A 14,598-nucleotide genomic window follows, 5' to 3' on the forward strand; every position below is an offset into this window, starting at 1 on the left:
TTTCGAGGGAAATTATCAGCTTCCATTTTCTTTCCTTCTTTCCTTCCTCCTCTTCTTTTCCTCCCTTCCTTCTTCCTTCCTTTCCCTTCCATTCCTTCCTTTTCCTTCCTTCCCCTTCCATTCCTTCCTCTTTCTTCCTTTCCCTTCCATTCTTTCCTCTTTCTTCCTTCCCCTTCCATTCCTTCCTCTTCCTTCCCCTTCCATTCCTTTCCCTTCCATTCCTTCTTCTTCCTTCCTTCCCCTTCCATTCCTTCCTCTTTATTCCTTTTCCCTTCTTTCCATGCTCTGCCTGCAAACCCAGAGGGCCTGGCAGGGCATTTCTCCTGGGCCCAGAACTCCCCTCCCCCACTTCAGGCTTAGGGTTTTCTCTCCGTGTCTGGCTTAGAACCGCACGGTGGGGGATCCCTCCCCCTCCCCTCCCGGGCTGTACATCCGCAGAGCTGCACCAGACTGAGCTCCCGGGAAGCAGGGAAGGTCCGGGGGTCTCCGGGCCCTCTCGGGTCCCGCCAAATGGCCCCGCGGAGCTCCCGTTAAAAGCCGCCCCACGGAAAGCACATGACTGGAGTTCACTGGGTGAAAGCAAGTTTGAAAACACATTCCCAACAGGTGGCTGGAGGCAGCCGGTTTGTTGACAGCCCGAGCCCAACGGCCCAAGCTCCAGGCCCAAGACCGGGGGAAGTCGGGACTGCCCACAATCTCCTCCTCTCCCCCTCCCCCGTTTTCCAGAGGAGGAAACTGAGGCCCCAAAGGGCCAAATTTGAGGAGCGTTTCCACAGCCTGAGCTCGTAAGGAGATCATGGGAAAGGGAGGCTCAGTTTGGGGCTAATCCGAGCCAAGAACAACAGCGCCCTTCGGGAGGGGGCCCTTCTCCTCCCGGTGAAATCCCCAGCACCAGCTTCTGGCTTGGCAGCCCCCACCCCGGCCCCGGTTCCCCAGAGGACCGGCCACCAGACCACCGCCCAAGGGGGCATCGGAGGCAGGGAGGCGAGTTCCCAGCCTGGGGGCCTCCACCCCCCAGGCAGCGGAGAGGTCCCGGCCCGCCCCTCCCGCGGCGGAATCTGGGGCCGCTCCACTCTCCCGCCCCCAGGGGCCGCTGGAGGGGGCGGGCGGGGCTTCCAGCAGTCCCCGCCGGAGGGGCGCGAGAACCCCGCCTTCCCCCTCTCCCCCACCTCCCCGCTCCACTTCCAGCGCCCTGAACCCGGGATGCTCGGGGGTCCCCGCCCCGCCCCCCAGCAGCCCTTCCAGCCCTCCGCCTCTACCTTCTGACATCTCCCCAGGGTGGGGCGGCCGCCTCGGCTCCGGTGCTTTCCCCAGTGGCCGGGATCCCCGGCCGCAGACTCCGGCAGGAGCGAGCGGGACCCGGCGCGCTCCGGGACGCGGGGCTCTCCGCCCGCTTTCAGGCCAGTTTCCAAAGTCGGGAGAAGGGCGGGCGGGCGGGCCGGGCTCACTCCCTCCGCGCCCCAAGTCCAAGGCCAAAGTTCCCGGGGCCGCTGCCTCCGCACACGCCGGATTCGAGCGGCCGGCTCCGGAGCCGCGAGATCGCCGCCCGGCCCCCGGCCTGGAAGGAGACCCCTCGGGCGGCCCCTGCGTTCCCCGGGAGCCCGGGCTCAGACCCGGAGGGGAGGGCACGGAGCGGCGGGCACGCGGGCTGTCGCGGCTGCTCCCCGTAGGGCCGTCTGGGCAGTCGGGGCTCTGTGTACAAGTGACGTCGCGGGCCCGAGAGGAGGGAGAAGCCACTGGGAAATCCAGTCTGGCTGGAGCAGGAGCCCCGTGGGGGGCGGGCCTCCCGCCTCCCTCCTCCTCCCCCTCCTCCCCCTCCCCCTCCCGTTAGCCTCCAGCTGGCCAGGCCCGAGTCCGGCCTCCAGAGGCGGCGGCGGCCCGGGCTCGAGGGTGTGTCCGGGAGGCCGAGCTTTTTTGGAATGCAAGGGTGGGGCCCCGGGCGGCCCCGAGCAGTGAGTCAGGCCCGGCTTCCGCGGCCCGGACGGTTTCACTTACGGGGAAGGAGGGACTTTCGGTTCCGGCCCCCACTCTCACTTCTTCCCCCAGGATTGCTGCCTGCAGGCCGGGGAAAACGTGGGCTCCTCGGGACGGTCCCACCGGAGGCGCGCTGCGCGGTCCGAGGGAGCTCCGATCTAGACTGGGGGCGGGGGCCGCGGCCATCCAAGCCACCCCCTTCTCTTACAGGTGGGGAAACTGAGGGACCTCGTCCCCAAAGCACCGAGACAGCTCCGGAGCCTCCAAGTGCAGAGCCAGCGTTTCCTCCCCCCGTTCTTGGCTACTCGGAGCCTCCCCGGCCCCTCCATTTCCAGAGAGAGCTCCCCGCGGCCACCCGGCTCCGGAGGACCCACTCTGGCCGCTCGGCCCCCCTCCCCCTTTCAAGTTCCAGCTAAAATCCCACCTCCGGCAGGAAGCCCTGGCCGCTCTCCCTTCCCATCAGTGATTTCCCTCTAGGCGTCTCCCACAGAACCTGGAGGCTGCCTCCTCGCACAGACTGGTCTCCCCCACGGGGGGAGGGGGAGGGTCGGCACCAGCAGGGACCCCCAGGACTCAGCCCCGGAGGACACACAGTAGGGGCTTGGGGATGACTCCCAGCACTAGATCCAGGCCTTGAGACACCACCTGGGGGTCAGCAGCACTGTGTTCCACACAGAGCTTCCAGGTGGACGTGTGACCCTGGAGACAACCCTCATCTACCGCCCTATGAACTCATTCTTTGCTCCTCTCAACGGGGCTTCCAACTCCCGCCCCCTCCCCTTCCTCAGCTGAGATCTTCATCTATTTTCTAAGTAAAATTCCCTGGGACCTTCTTCCCCCCCCCCCCATCTCTCCCGTCCTTCATCTCCCATCCTCAAGGGCCTCCTGCCCCTCTCCCCTCCTTCCCCCTTTCTCCCAGGAAGAGGCCGCCTTACTCCTTACCGAGGTTAACCCCTCTCAAGTGCCCCCCCATCCCAGCTCCTCCAGGAGATTGTCTTCTCTAGCATCGTTCACTTTTGTATCTTTTTATTTAGTTTTTAATGGACGGGATGCACAAGCACTTCTAAAACAGCAGAATATGAAAAAATGATCACACACAAAATTGTCAGGTGTGCACAATTTGCTATTCCTTATACACAGAATGTAGTTATCATGTACATTTCCCTTTTTTCCCATTTTCTCCCTGGTCTTAGACATGGTTACCATCGTGTGTGTGTGTGTGTGTGTATATGAATGTATGTGTGAGTGTGTGTGTGAGTAAAATCATTCCCTACGTATTGCAATTCCTTCTCCCCAGTTAATAAATGGAATCCCATTTATTTTCCCTCCCTCCCTCTGCTGCTTCCATCCCTGTCTCCCCCGTGCTCAAAAAAACCCTCCCTTGATCTTTGCCTCCCGCCATCATACTTTATCTCTTTTGCCTTTTGTGGTTAAACTCCTCAAAAACCTGTGTCCACTAGGTAGCCATTTCTCTCCTCTCACTCTTTTCTTAACCCCTTATAATCCTCCTTCCAGGCTCCTCATTCCACGGCAACCGTGGCTGCAAAACTCCTGGTGCTCTTCATGGCAATCTGAGGCCCTTTCTCAATCCCCACGCTCCTTGACTGCTGCAGCCGCCACCGGTGACCAGCGGCTTCTCCCTGGTTTTCAGGCTCTCTCCTGGTTCTTCCGCTCCCTCTCTGACTGCTCCTGCTCAGGCTCCGGTGCCGGATCCCCGTCTGGCCCGCTAGATCTGGAATAGAAATCCCTCAGAGCTCAGTCTTCTGTCTCTCCTCTCTCTCTCCTGCTTCACTGGGGATCTCCTCACTTCCCATGGATTTTATGAGAGGCTGGCTGCTGACCTCCATCCAATCTCCTCTGAGCCATCGTGAATCGGACATCTCAAACTCACCGTAACATTACGGTTTCCTCCTCCTTCCTCCCCCCCCTTTCCTTGGAGAAGGCAGCACTAGGCTCTCAGTCCCTCGGGCTCCCCGGTCTCTTTCACACACCCCACATCCAACACGGTGTCAAGGCCGGTGGATGTCACCGGTGCAACATCTCGGGATTAAGCGGCCTTCTCTTGTGTGACGCAGCCCCTGCCCTGGTGCAGACCCTCCTCGTCTCACATCGGGGCGACCGCCCAGGTCCTCCTCTCTCCAAACCATCCTCCATTCGGTCATCTACATAAAGTGACTTTCCTAAAACATCATGGCACCCACCGAACCCCCACTAATAAACCAGTGACTCCATTATACCCAGGAGCAAAACCCGAACAGACTCTCATTCACAGCCCTGTCTCCTCTACCTTTCTAGTCTTCAGATATTTTATCTCTTCAATCTCTTCAATCCCTTGGCCCTCCTGGCAATTCCCCCAACCAGACATTTTCTCTCTCCACTTCAGGCATTTTCTTTGACTGTCTTTGAGATCTAGAACGTTTGCCCTCCCCATCGCTGCCTCCTGGCTTCCTTTAAGTCCCATCTAAAACTCCCATCCTCTCCAGGAAGCCTTTTCTAACCCTCTTAATTCTAGGGCCTTCCCTCCTTGATTATTTTCTATTTACCCTGCATGCAGTTTGTTTTACTATGTGTTTGCTTGTGGTTTTCCCATTAAATTGTGAACTTGATTGAGAATAAGGGCTGTCTTTTGTCTCCTTTCTCTATCCCTAGTACTTGGCACAGTGCCTACCTAGCACATAGTAGGTGCTTAATAACTATTAACCGACCTGTCTCGGAGCCTCGGAGGGAGACTTTTCTACTGGCAAAATAAGGGAGATAAACTAAGGTCTTCTCTAACTCTGAAATCCCACAGATCCAGAACCGGAGACCCTAACTACTCAATTATAATAAATGATAATATCTTCGTGAACTGGAGGCAGAATAGTTCAGGAGAAAGAGAGCACTGATTTCCGGAGTGAGAGACCCTGGATTCCAATTCTAGCACTAACTCCACGACCGTCCCATCTCTAGGTCTGTTTCCTTATCAGAAAAAGGAAGGGTTTGGAGCTGATACCCCTCCAGGGCCCTTCCCATGACTAAAGATAGGATTCTGGGATCCCAACAAGGAGACTAACGAAATCCCCACGAGAGCTCGGAGGAGAGATGCTAACTCACCGATGGGGTGGGCGGGTTGGGGATGGATTTGTAATGTCAGGGTGCTAAGAAAAGGGGGTGGATGCCCCATCTGCCAACAAACTAGGGACAAGGGTTCCCCTAAATGTGGTCGATGAGCCAAAGCTGTAATTCATAAAAGATATATGTTATAGTTGGATGAGACCTTGGATGATGCATCATTTTAAGATCAAGCCAGTTCAATTTCCACCAATTAGCATTTATAAAGTGTCACCTCGGTGCCAGGCAGGGGCTGGGGACAGAAACACACATCAAAACTGTTCCTGTTCTCAAGCTGCTTCCATTTTGGAGGAGAGGGAGGAACAGGATGCACAGAGACAGGAAAACAAAACGAGCTGAGGATGGTGGCACAAGGACATCGAGCCCCCCACCCCCTATTCAAAGTGAAGAATTGACGCCACTGGAATCTGCTCTAAACCAATCTTTTCCTTCCACAACAGTTAAGTCAACTAAAAAGATGAGCAATTTAGGGGAAATCAAGAGTTTATTTCTTTGGGTCACTATGACCTAAAATCACTGTTCCGGAAGAAAGAGATTTAAAGGAATCGAGGAACTGGCAAATCATTGACTATTACAGAAGAAAAAGACTGGCCTTGAGAATGGGCCAAGGGTGGGATTTACTGCCAATAGGCACCAACTTCAGAAATGGCGGATCAGTTCCCACACAGAACACTAGAAAGCTCAAACGGAGATAGGAAAGGCCCCTTAGGCTTGACTTTGGGATCCACGCACAGAGCTGGGAAGCCCACCGAGACCTCTGACAGTTCACAGGATCTGGAATGGGCAGGAAGCGACTTTAGCGATCCTCAAATCCAAACCCCTGCTCACTTCAAGATTAAGAAACAGGCCCAGAGAGAGAAGTGACTTTACCCGTATCACACAAGGATCTGAACTGAGGCAACGCTCTTTCTGCTGTATCGCCCAACTACCATTCTGTCATCAAGTTTCTAGTAGGGATTTTTTTCCTCCTATTTTTACCTCAGTTCATTATAGGAGGCAAATAGAAAATGAAGTTTTCTTGAGCGAAAACCATGTCGGAACAGTAGTTCCAAGATGAAATTTGTCAGAATCATCAGCCGGCAGGGACTTCAGAAGCCATCTAGCTCAACTCCTCCATCTTATGGAAGAGGAACCAAGGCTCACAAGTCTGGACCCAATTCTACTTGCATCTAGGCCTAGGATTCTGGTCGCCATTTCTTCTTCTCCAAAGGGAATCATTCCAAAAGAATCCACACTTCTGTGTGGTACTATACTGCATGGTAAATAACATCCTTTTCTCTATTTAGTTGCTTGAGAATTCCCTTAATGGCTCGGTGATAAAGTGTCTTTAACCTGGTGTTTGGGGCTCTCTACACAACTCGTATCTCTAAATGTGTTTTCCAGTATGTCCCTCCTTTCAAAACTCTCCCTTTAGCCAAGATGATCTGTTCCTAATTCCTCCAATTCACTACCCATCCTCCCACATCTGTCACTCCGTTCAATGCAAATTTTAAGGACCTATTATTTCATATGAGGCAGCAGGCTACCTAGCTGAAAGGCAACAGGACACACTGTACTTTGACTCTACTGCGGTGATATCATTCTGATCCTCTTCAAAAGGCAGGAGACAAATTGTGCATCCTTCTGATCCAGCAGTGTCACTCCTGGGCCTGCATCCCAGAGATCATAAAAAAAGGATTCTGGGATCCCAACAAGGAGACTAACGAAATCCCCACGAGAGCTCGGAGGAGAGATGCTAACTCACCGATGGGGTGGGCGGGTTGGGGATGGATTTGTAATGTCAGGGTGCTAAGAAAAGGGGGTGGATGCCCCATCTGCCAACAAACTAGGGACAAGGGTTCCCCTAAATGTGGTCGATGAGCCAAAGCTGTAATTCATAAAAGATATATGTTATAGTTGGATGAGACCTTGGATGATGCATCATTTTAAGATCAAGCCAGTTCAATTTCCACCAATTAGCATTTATAAAGTGTCACCTCGGTGCCAGGCAGGGGCTGGGGACAGAAACACACATCAAAACTGTTCCTGTTCTCAAGCTGCTTCCATTTTGGAGGAGAGGGAGGAACAGGATGCACAGAGACAGGAAAACAAAACGAGCTGAGGATGGTGGCACAAGGACATCGAGCCCCCCACCCCCTATTCAAAGTGAAGAATTGACGCCACTGGAATCTGCTCTAAACCAATCTTTTCCTTCCACAACAGTTAAGTCAACTAAAAAGATGAGCAATTTAGGGGAAATCAAGAGTTTATTTCTTTGGGTCACTATGACCTAAAATCACTGTTCCGGAAGAAAGAGATTTAAAGGAATCGAGGAACTGGCAAATCATTGACTATTACAGAAGAAAAAGACTGGCCTTGAGAATGGGCCAAGGGTGGGATTTACTGCCAATAGGCACCAACTTCAGAAATGGCGGATCAGTTCCCACACAGAACACTAGAAAGCTCAAACGGAGATAGGAAAGGCCCCTTAGGCTTGACTTTGGGATCCACGCACAGAGCTGGGAAGCCCACCGAGACCTCTGACAGTTCACAGGATCTGGAATGGGCAGGAAGCGACTTTAGCGATCCTCAAATCCAAACCCCTGCTCACTTCAAGATTAAGAAACAGGCCCAGAGAGAGAAGTGACTTTACCCGTATCACACAAGGATCTGAACTGAGGCAACGCTCTTTCTGCTGTATCGCCCAACTACCATTCTGTCATCAAGTTTCTAGTAGGGATTTTTTTCCTCCTATTTTTACCTCAGTTCATTATAGGAGGCAAATAGAAAATGAAGTTTTCTTGAGCGAAAACCATGTCGGAACAGTAGTTCCAAGATGAAATTTGTCAGAATCATCAGCCGGCAGGGACTTCAGAAGCCATCTAGCTCAACTCCTCCATCTTATGGAAGAGGAACCAAGGCTCACAAGTCTGGACCCAATTCTACTTGCATCTAGGCCTAGGATTCTGGTCGCCATTTCTTCTTCTCCAAAGGGAATCATTCCAAAAGAATCCACACTTCTGTGTGGTACTATACTGCATGGTAAATAACATCCTTTTCTCTATTTAGTTGCTTGAGAATTCCCTTAATGGCTCGGTGATAAAGTGTCTTTAACCTGGTGTTTGGGGCTCTCTACACAACTCGTATCTCTAAATGTGTTTTCCAGTATGTCCCTCCTTTCAAAACTCTCCCTTTAGCCAAGATGATCTGTTCCTAATTCCTCCAATTCACTACCCATCCTCCCACATCTGTCACTCCGTTCAATGCAAATTTTAAGGACCTATTATTTCATATGAGGCAGCAGGCTACCTAGCTGAAAGGCAACAGGACACACTGTACTTTGACTCTACTGCGGTGATATCATTCTGATCCTCTTCAAAAGGCAGGAGACAAATTGTGCATCCTTCTGATCCAGCAGTGTCACTCCTGGGCCTGCATCCCAGAGATCATAAAAAAAGGGAAAGGACCCACATGCGCAACAATGGTGGCCCTCTTGGTAGTGGCAAGGAACTGGAAACTGAGTGGGGAAAGGCTGAATAAGTATATGAATATTATGGAATATTATTGTTCTAGAAGAAATGATCAATGGGATGGATTCAGAAAGGTCTGGAGAGACTCACAGGAACTGATGCTGAGGGAAGGGAGTAGAACCAGGAGATCATTGTACATGGCAACAAGACTATAAGATGATCAGTTCTGATGGACGTGGCTCTCTTCAACACTGAAATGATTCAGGCCAGTTCCAATGATCTTGTGATGGAGAGAGCCGTCTGCCCCCAGAGGGAGGACTATGGGAACCGACTGGGGATCATAGCAAAACATTCTCACCCTTTCTGCTGTTGTTTGCTTGAGTTTAGTTTTCTTACCCATTTTCCTTTGTGACCTGATTTTTCTTATGTAGCAAGATAATTGTATAAACATTTACATATATTGGATTTAACATATATTTTAATATGTATAACATATATTGGCTTGTTTGTCATATAGGGGAGGCAGTCGGGGGAAGGAGGGGAAAGTTGGAACCCAAGGCTATGCAAGGGTCAGTGTTGAAAAATGATCCGTGCGTATGTTTTGAAAATAAAAAGCTTTCCAAAAAAAAAGAATGCAGGAGAACAAGCAGCCAATCAAGCAGGTGTCCAGCCTGGAGAGAGCCTACTCCCTTCTCCTCACTTGGGAAAGTCCCGCCCTCCCTTCCGTCTCCCAGCCCACAGTGACCCCCTCAGGCCTTGCTGTGGCATTTGCGGTCCCGGGTACGGCCCCAGAGGACCCAGCTTCTCCCTGACTCTGGTCAGCGTGACTTTGGACGAGGGTCCCCGACCCTACATGACACAAAGGAGTTGAAGCAGGTAATAGCTAAAGACCCTTCTACGTCTCTGTTGTTGTCCGGCCATTCAGTGGTGACCCCACAGAGCAGAGCAAGTCCCTCCGGCTCTCGCTCCTATGTCTATCCCATGTTACCCTGCCAGCCTTTATTTTTTATGCGCAGGCCATCTGCCCAAAAGGAAACCCCTCTGGGTCGGGGCTCTCTGCTCAGACCTTTTCATATCTAGGAGGGAACCAGGTAAAGTAGAAAATAATCAGTGTTGATCATAACAACAGCAGCATCAATGAAGAATGACAAAAGGACAGGCTGCTGACATCCCTTGTTCTCCAGAGGGGTTTTCCACCCACTCAGAACTGCTACAACAGCAAAGATCTAGAGTGGACTCCCAAGGCCCTGCTGTGAGGGTCACCTCCATGAACTCAGGCAAAAATGTGGTGGGAGTGAAGGACCAAGAGCAGTGGCTTTTTATGGAAAGGAGGGGTCTAGGGATGGGGTAGTCACCATGGAGACTCAAGACCAGATTCTGGCCATCAGGAACAAAAAAATCATTGAGGATGGGGCAGCTGGGTGGTGCAGTGGATAGAGCACTAGCCCTAAATCAGGAGGACCCGAGTTCAAGTCAGGCCCGGGCAAGTCACTTAACCTCAATTGTCTCAGCAAAAAAAAAAAAAAAAAAAGTCACTTGCCCAAGCAGTAACCCACAAAGGATGAAACCCAAAGGAATGGCAGGATAATGGCCTGATCCAACATCACCTCCATTTCAACTCTACACAACAATAGATCGAGAATTAAAATACTACTAATTATTAATAATAATTAAAATATTATGGTGGTGATCATTGTATAAGAAGGGTACTTCTAAAATTCCCATTGAAAAGAGGAGTTCCCTTCACCTCAGAAAAGGGAGTGCCCAAGGACACGAAGCGGCTGGCATGAACTGCCGTCACAATTCTGTCCAAAGGGAGAAAAGCTAAGTTTTTGTTCCAACTTTTGACCCATTAAGAATAAAATCCTAGGGGTTCAAACCAGATCGCCGTTTGTTGTTTTCCATAGGACACATCAAAACACTTCATCCCGCCGAGGAGAAAGGACGTCCTACTTCCAAAAGAAGAGATGGAACTGACAAAAGGACTTTGGGAAATTATCGGCTTGGTTCGTGAGCTTTTTTTTTAAGGCAGACTCTTAAGAGATAGTTGACTGACAACACTGAGATGGCCGAACAACAGACAGCTGGGTCTGGGCCCGGCTTAGGTGGGTGAACGCTCACAAATCCAAGGCCCACAGCTGGAGCATCAGAGTGGAGAACAGAGAAGGAAGGGAAGTTAGAAACAGAGAAGAAGGTGGAAGAGCCAGAAGACAAAGAGGCTGAAAAGTTCTTTAAAAAATAATTAAACCCACTTTAGTCAGAACTGGTAGTTGCCTGGTCCAGTTTCCCCATCCCACAGATGGGGTAGATGAGGATCAGAAAGGTAATTAAGTAAGGAGCCACGGGTCATACAGGTACCAAGTGGCCAAGTCAAGACGTAAGCCTGAGCCATCTCCCTCCAGACCGTTCCCCTGGACACCAATTTTGTTTATTCTGCTTAGCAATAATCAGAGGAAAGTTAACCCGTTAGCCTCTCAACCCCCGCTGAACACGGCGTGGACTCCTCGGCATCTGCTCATTAGCTGCTATGCGCTGTTTGCCTTAATAAAGCCAATTTTGGGATTTTAACGCCGAGCGATGCTGATTATGAGGCTCGGACGATGATCTGTGGCCAGAATCGTGGGGGAGCTTCTTCTCCCTACGGCCAGCATCAGGCCACAGGTCGCGTCTGTAGCTTTCCACAAGACGAGTATAACCTCCGCTCACAACCTAAACAACAAAAGCCTCGACCCGGAGCATTTCCTGATCTCCAAGGTCAGGGTGCAGGATAAATGAAACAGCGTGATCTGTCCTTGCTGTGTTCCCTGCTTCCTTTTCTAAATGTCCACTAATCATCCCTTTAATGATACATTTTCGATGTGGAAATATGTTTAGAAGAACTGCACACGTATAACCTATATGGGATTACTTGCTGTCTGGGGGAGGGGAGAGATGGAGGAAGGAGGAAGAAAAACATAGAACACAGGGTTTTGTAAAGGTGAATGTTGAAAACTATCTTTGCATCTATTTAGAAAAATAAAAAGCTAATATTTTATTTTTATTTTTTATTTATTTGTTTGTTTGTTTGCCATGCATAGGAGCTGTGATATACTCCACAACTTTTTCTTTTTTTTTTTTTTTAATTAAAGCTTTTTGTTTTCAAAATACATACATGGATAGTTTTCAGTATTCACCCTTACAAAATCTTGTGTTCTAAAATTTTCCCTCCCTTTCCCCTTCCCTAGACAGCAAGTAATCCAGTATGTGGAATAGTATATATATTTCCACAATTCTCTTGATGCACAAGAAAAATCAGATCAAAAGGGGAAAAAATGAGAAAGAAAACAAAACGCAAGCAAACATCAAAAAGAGTGAGAATGTTATGTTGTGATCCATACTCAGTCCCCATAATCCTCTCTGTGTGTGCAGATGGCTCTCTCCATCACAAGATCATTAAAACTGGCCTCAATCATCTCATTGTTGATGAGAGCCACGGCCATCAGAGCTGATCATCATATAAAGTTGCTGTTGCCGTGTACAATGATCTCCTGGTTCTGTTCCCTTCACTTAGCATCAGTTCCTGTCAGTCTCTCCAGTCCTCTCTGAAACCATCCTGCTGGTCGTTTCTTACAGAACAATAACATTCCATAACACTCACGGATCAGAACTTACTCAGCCATTCCCCCACTGATGGGCATCCACTCAGTTTCCGTTTCTTACCACCACAAAAAAGGGCTGCCACAAACATTTTTATACACATAGGCCCTTTTCCTATTTTTTATGATCTCTTTGGGATATAAGCCCAGTAGTAAGAGGGTTGGGTCAAAGGGTATGCACAATTTGATATCTCTTTGAGCATAGATACGAACTGCTCTCCAGAATGGTTGGATTCGTTCCCAACTCCACCAACAATGGATCAGTGTCCCTGTTTTCCCACATCCCCTCCAACATGCATCATTATCTTTTCCTATCATCTTAGCCAATCTGACAGGTGTGTAGTGGTATCAGAGCTGTCTTAATTTGCATTTCTCTGATCAATAGTGATTGAGAGCGCCTTTCCATATGACTAGAAATGGTTTAATTTCTTCATCTGAGAATTGTCTGTTCATATCCTTTGACCATTTATCAATTGGAGAATGGATTGAATTCTTATCAATTTGAGTCAATTCTCTATATATTTTTAAAATGAGGCCTTTATCAGGCCCTTGAAGGTAAAATTTTCCCCAGTTTCTTGCTTCTCATCTAATCTTGTCTGCATTGGTTTGGTTTGTATAAAAACTTTTTAACTTAGTATAAATAAAATTACCCATTTTATATTCAATAATGAATTCCACTTCTTCTTTGGCCACAAATTCCTTCCTTCTCCACAGATATGAGAGGTAAACTCTCCTTTGTTCTCTAATTTGTTTATAATATCACTCTTTGTCTAAATCATGATCCCATTCCAACCTTATCTTGGTAGAATGATAGACGTGGGTTGAGCCCTAATTCCTTCCATACTAGTTTCCAATTTTTTCAGCAGTTTTTGTCAAATAATGAGTTTTTATCCCAGAAGCTTTGAGTTTGTCAAAACTAGATTACTCGTCACTGACTATTTTGTCCTGTGATTCTGACCTGTTCCATTGATCGACTCCTCTGTTTCTTAGCACCAAATGGTTGATGATTGCTGAAAAGCTCATTTTTAAAAAAGAAAACAGTAAATAAAAAAATAAAAAACAAAGGAGGAAAATGTTAATAATGCAATTAATTAAACTTAAACATAATAAATACATTTTAGAATATGAGCAAGAACCGACAGCAAGCTCACATTTCCATATATTTGTAGATGGAGCCCCGATAGCTGCACCTATTCCGGGATGTACAAAGAGATTGGAGAAGGGAAAAAGGGAATAGGGAAGGCTGTCCTATCAAGCAACCCTAAGGGGAGCTACAGTGGAGAGCCAGGACACTGATACAGGCTTCTAAGCCTCCTGAATCTCTGAATCCTTTTTTTTTTTTTTAAATAACTTTTTATCGACAGATCTCCGAATCCTTGATGTCCTTTTACACTAAGGACTTTCACATGACCAGAGCCTGGTACTTCAGGAAACACAGATCCCCTGCCCTCCCCCCAAAACAGGTTTCAGGTTATTGAGCAATAAGTAGGACTGAATCAGAGATAATGTGATTTCCTCTTGATGTTCCTTCTTCAGATAAAGGAACATTTAATCACCCTCAGTTATTACGCAACAGTTGGTTCTGTGAGAAGAGGTCACTGCTTGAGTTCAAAGCTGACCCCTGACCTTTGCTACCTGTGTGGACAAACCAGTTCCCCTCACTAGCTTCGGTGTCTATATCCATAAGAAAAGGGGCCCCTAGACCAGATCCAGATGGATGGTCCTATGCTCCCATCATCCTCCATTTTAGGTCTCCATAGGGACATCTTGTAGTTAACATTTACAGGCTCCATAGGGAGGGCCCCAGAGGGAATCGAGGCCCAAGGAAACAATTTGCTCAGCGATCATTCTAAAGGAATAGAACCGTGTGAGCCGGACTGGAACCAGAACTGAACCGGAGCCTCATGGGAGCAGAACGATCCTTCCGACAACCTCACTGAAACCAGACGCTGAGAGCACTTTACTGTTTTTTCTTTCTATGGACAGATGCCATCGAACGTTCAGAGACCGCTTGGTCCCATCAGCCCGATCAGTGAGGGCATCGAGATGGAAGATGTAATTAGGCCAGTCAGCAAGGATCCTCAAATCCACCGAAACGGCCCGAAACACAGAGTGAAGAGCAGAGCAAACTTGGAGTTCGGAAAACAGAGACGGGCTCGAAAAAGTCTGCGTTTCAGTTTTATTTGGGAAGGAAATTATTTGTAGTGAACAGCCGGGATGAGAGCCAGAGAGAGCCGGGCTCACCCAAAGGCGAGCAAGCGGCGAACAAGCGCTGGGCGGACCTGTGATGTCCACGGTGAGACCAGGGGAGCTGGGGAGATGCAGGACAGAGAAGTCCTTTCCCATGGTCCCAGCCTGCTAAAGGTCAGAAGAGCTGAATCAAGGTCTCTCTCCCCTCCACGCTGAGGGATCCATAATCTTTGGGCCTC

At 49.3% G+C, this 14,598-nt stretch overlaps 1 protein-coding gene across 3 annotated transcripts in view; it reads right to left on the reverse strand.

Moving 5' to 3' along the window:
* Nucleotides 1-14,598, reverse strand: part of SGMS1 (sphingomyelin synthase 1) — a 187,259-nt gene that overhangs the window by 57,587 nt on the left and 115,074 nt on the right. The window contains exon 1 of one of the 3 annotated variants that reach the window (XM_051982645.1): nucleotides 1,260-1,393. The exons of the other annotated variants lie outside the window; for them this stretch is intronic. The gene's annotated coding sequence lies outside the window, so the exon portion shown is untranslated. Of the gene's footprint in view, nucleotides 1-1,259; nucleotides 1,394-14,598 lie in introns of those variants that run through there. 3 annotated transcript variants of the gene reach the window in all.

The sequence above is a fragment of the Antechinus flavipes genome, chromosome 2 (assembly GCF_016432865.1).
Source record: "Antechinus flavipes isolate AdamAnt ecotype Samford, QLD, Australia chromosome 2, AdamAnt_v2, whole genome shotgun sequence".
Classification (NCBI taxonomy): domain Eukaryota; kingdom Metazoa; phylum Chordata; class Mammalia; order Dasyuromorphia; family Dasyuridae; genus Antechinus; species Antechinus flavipes.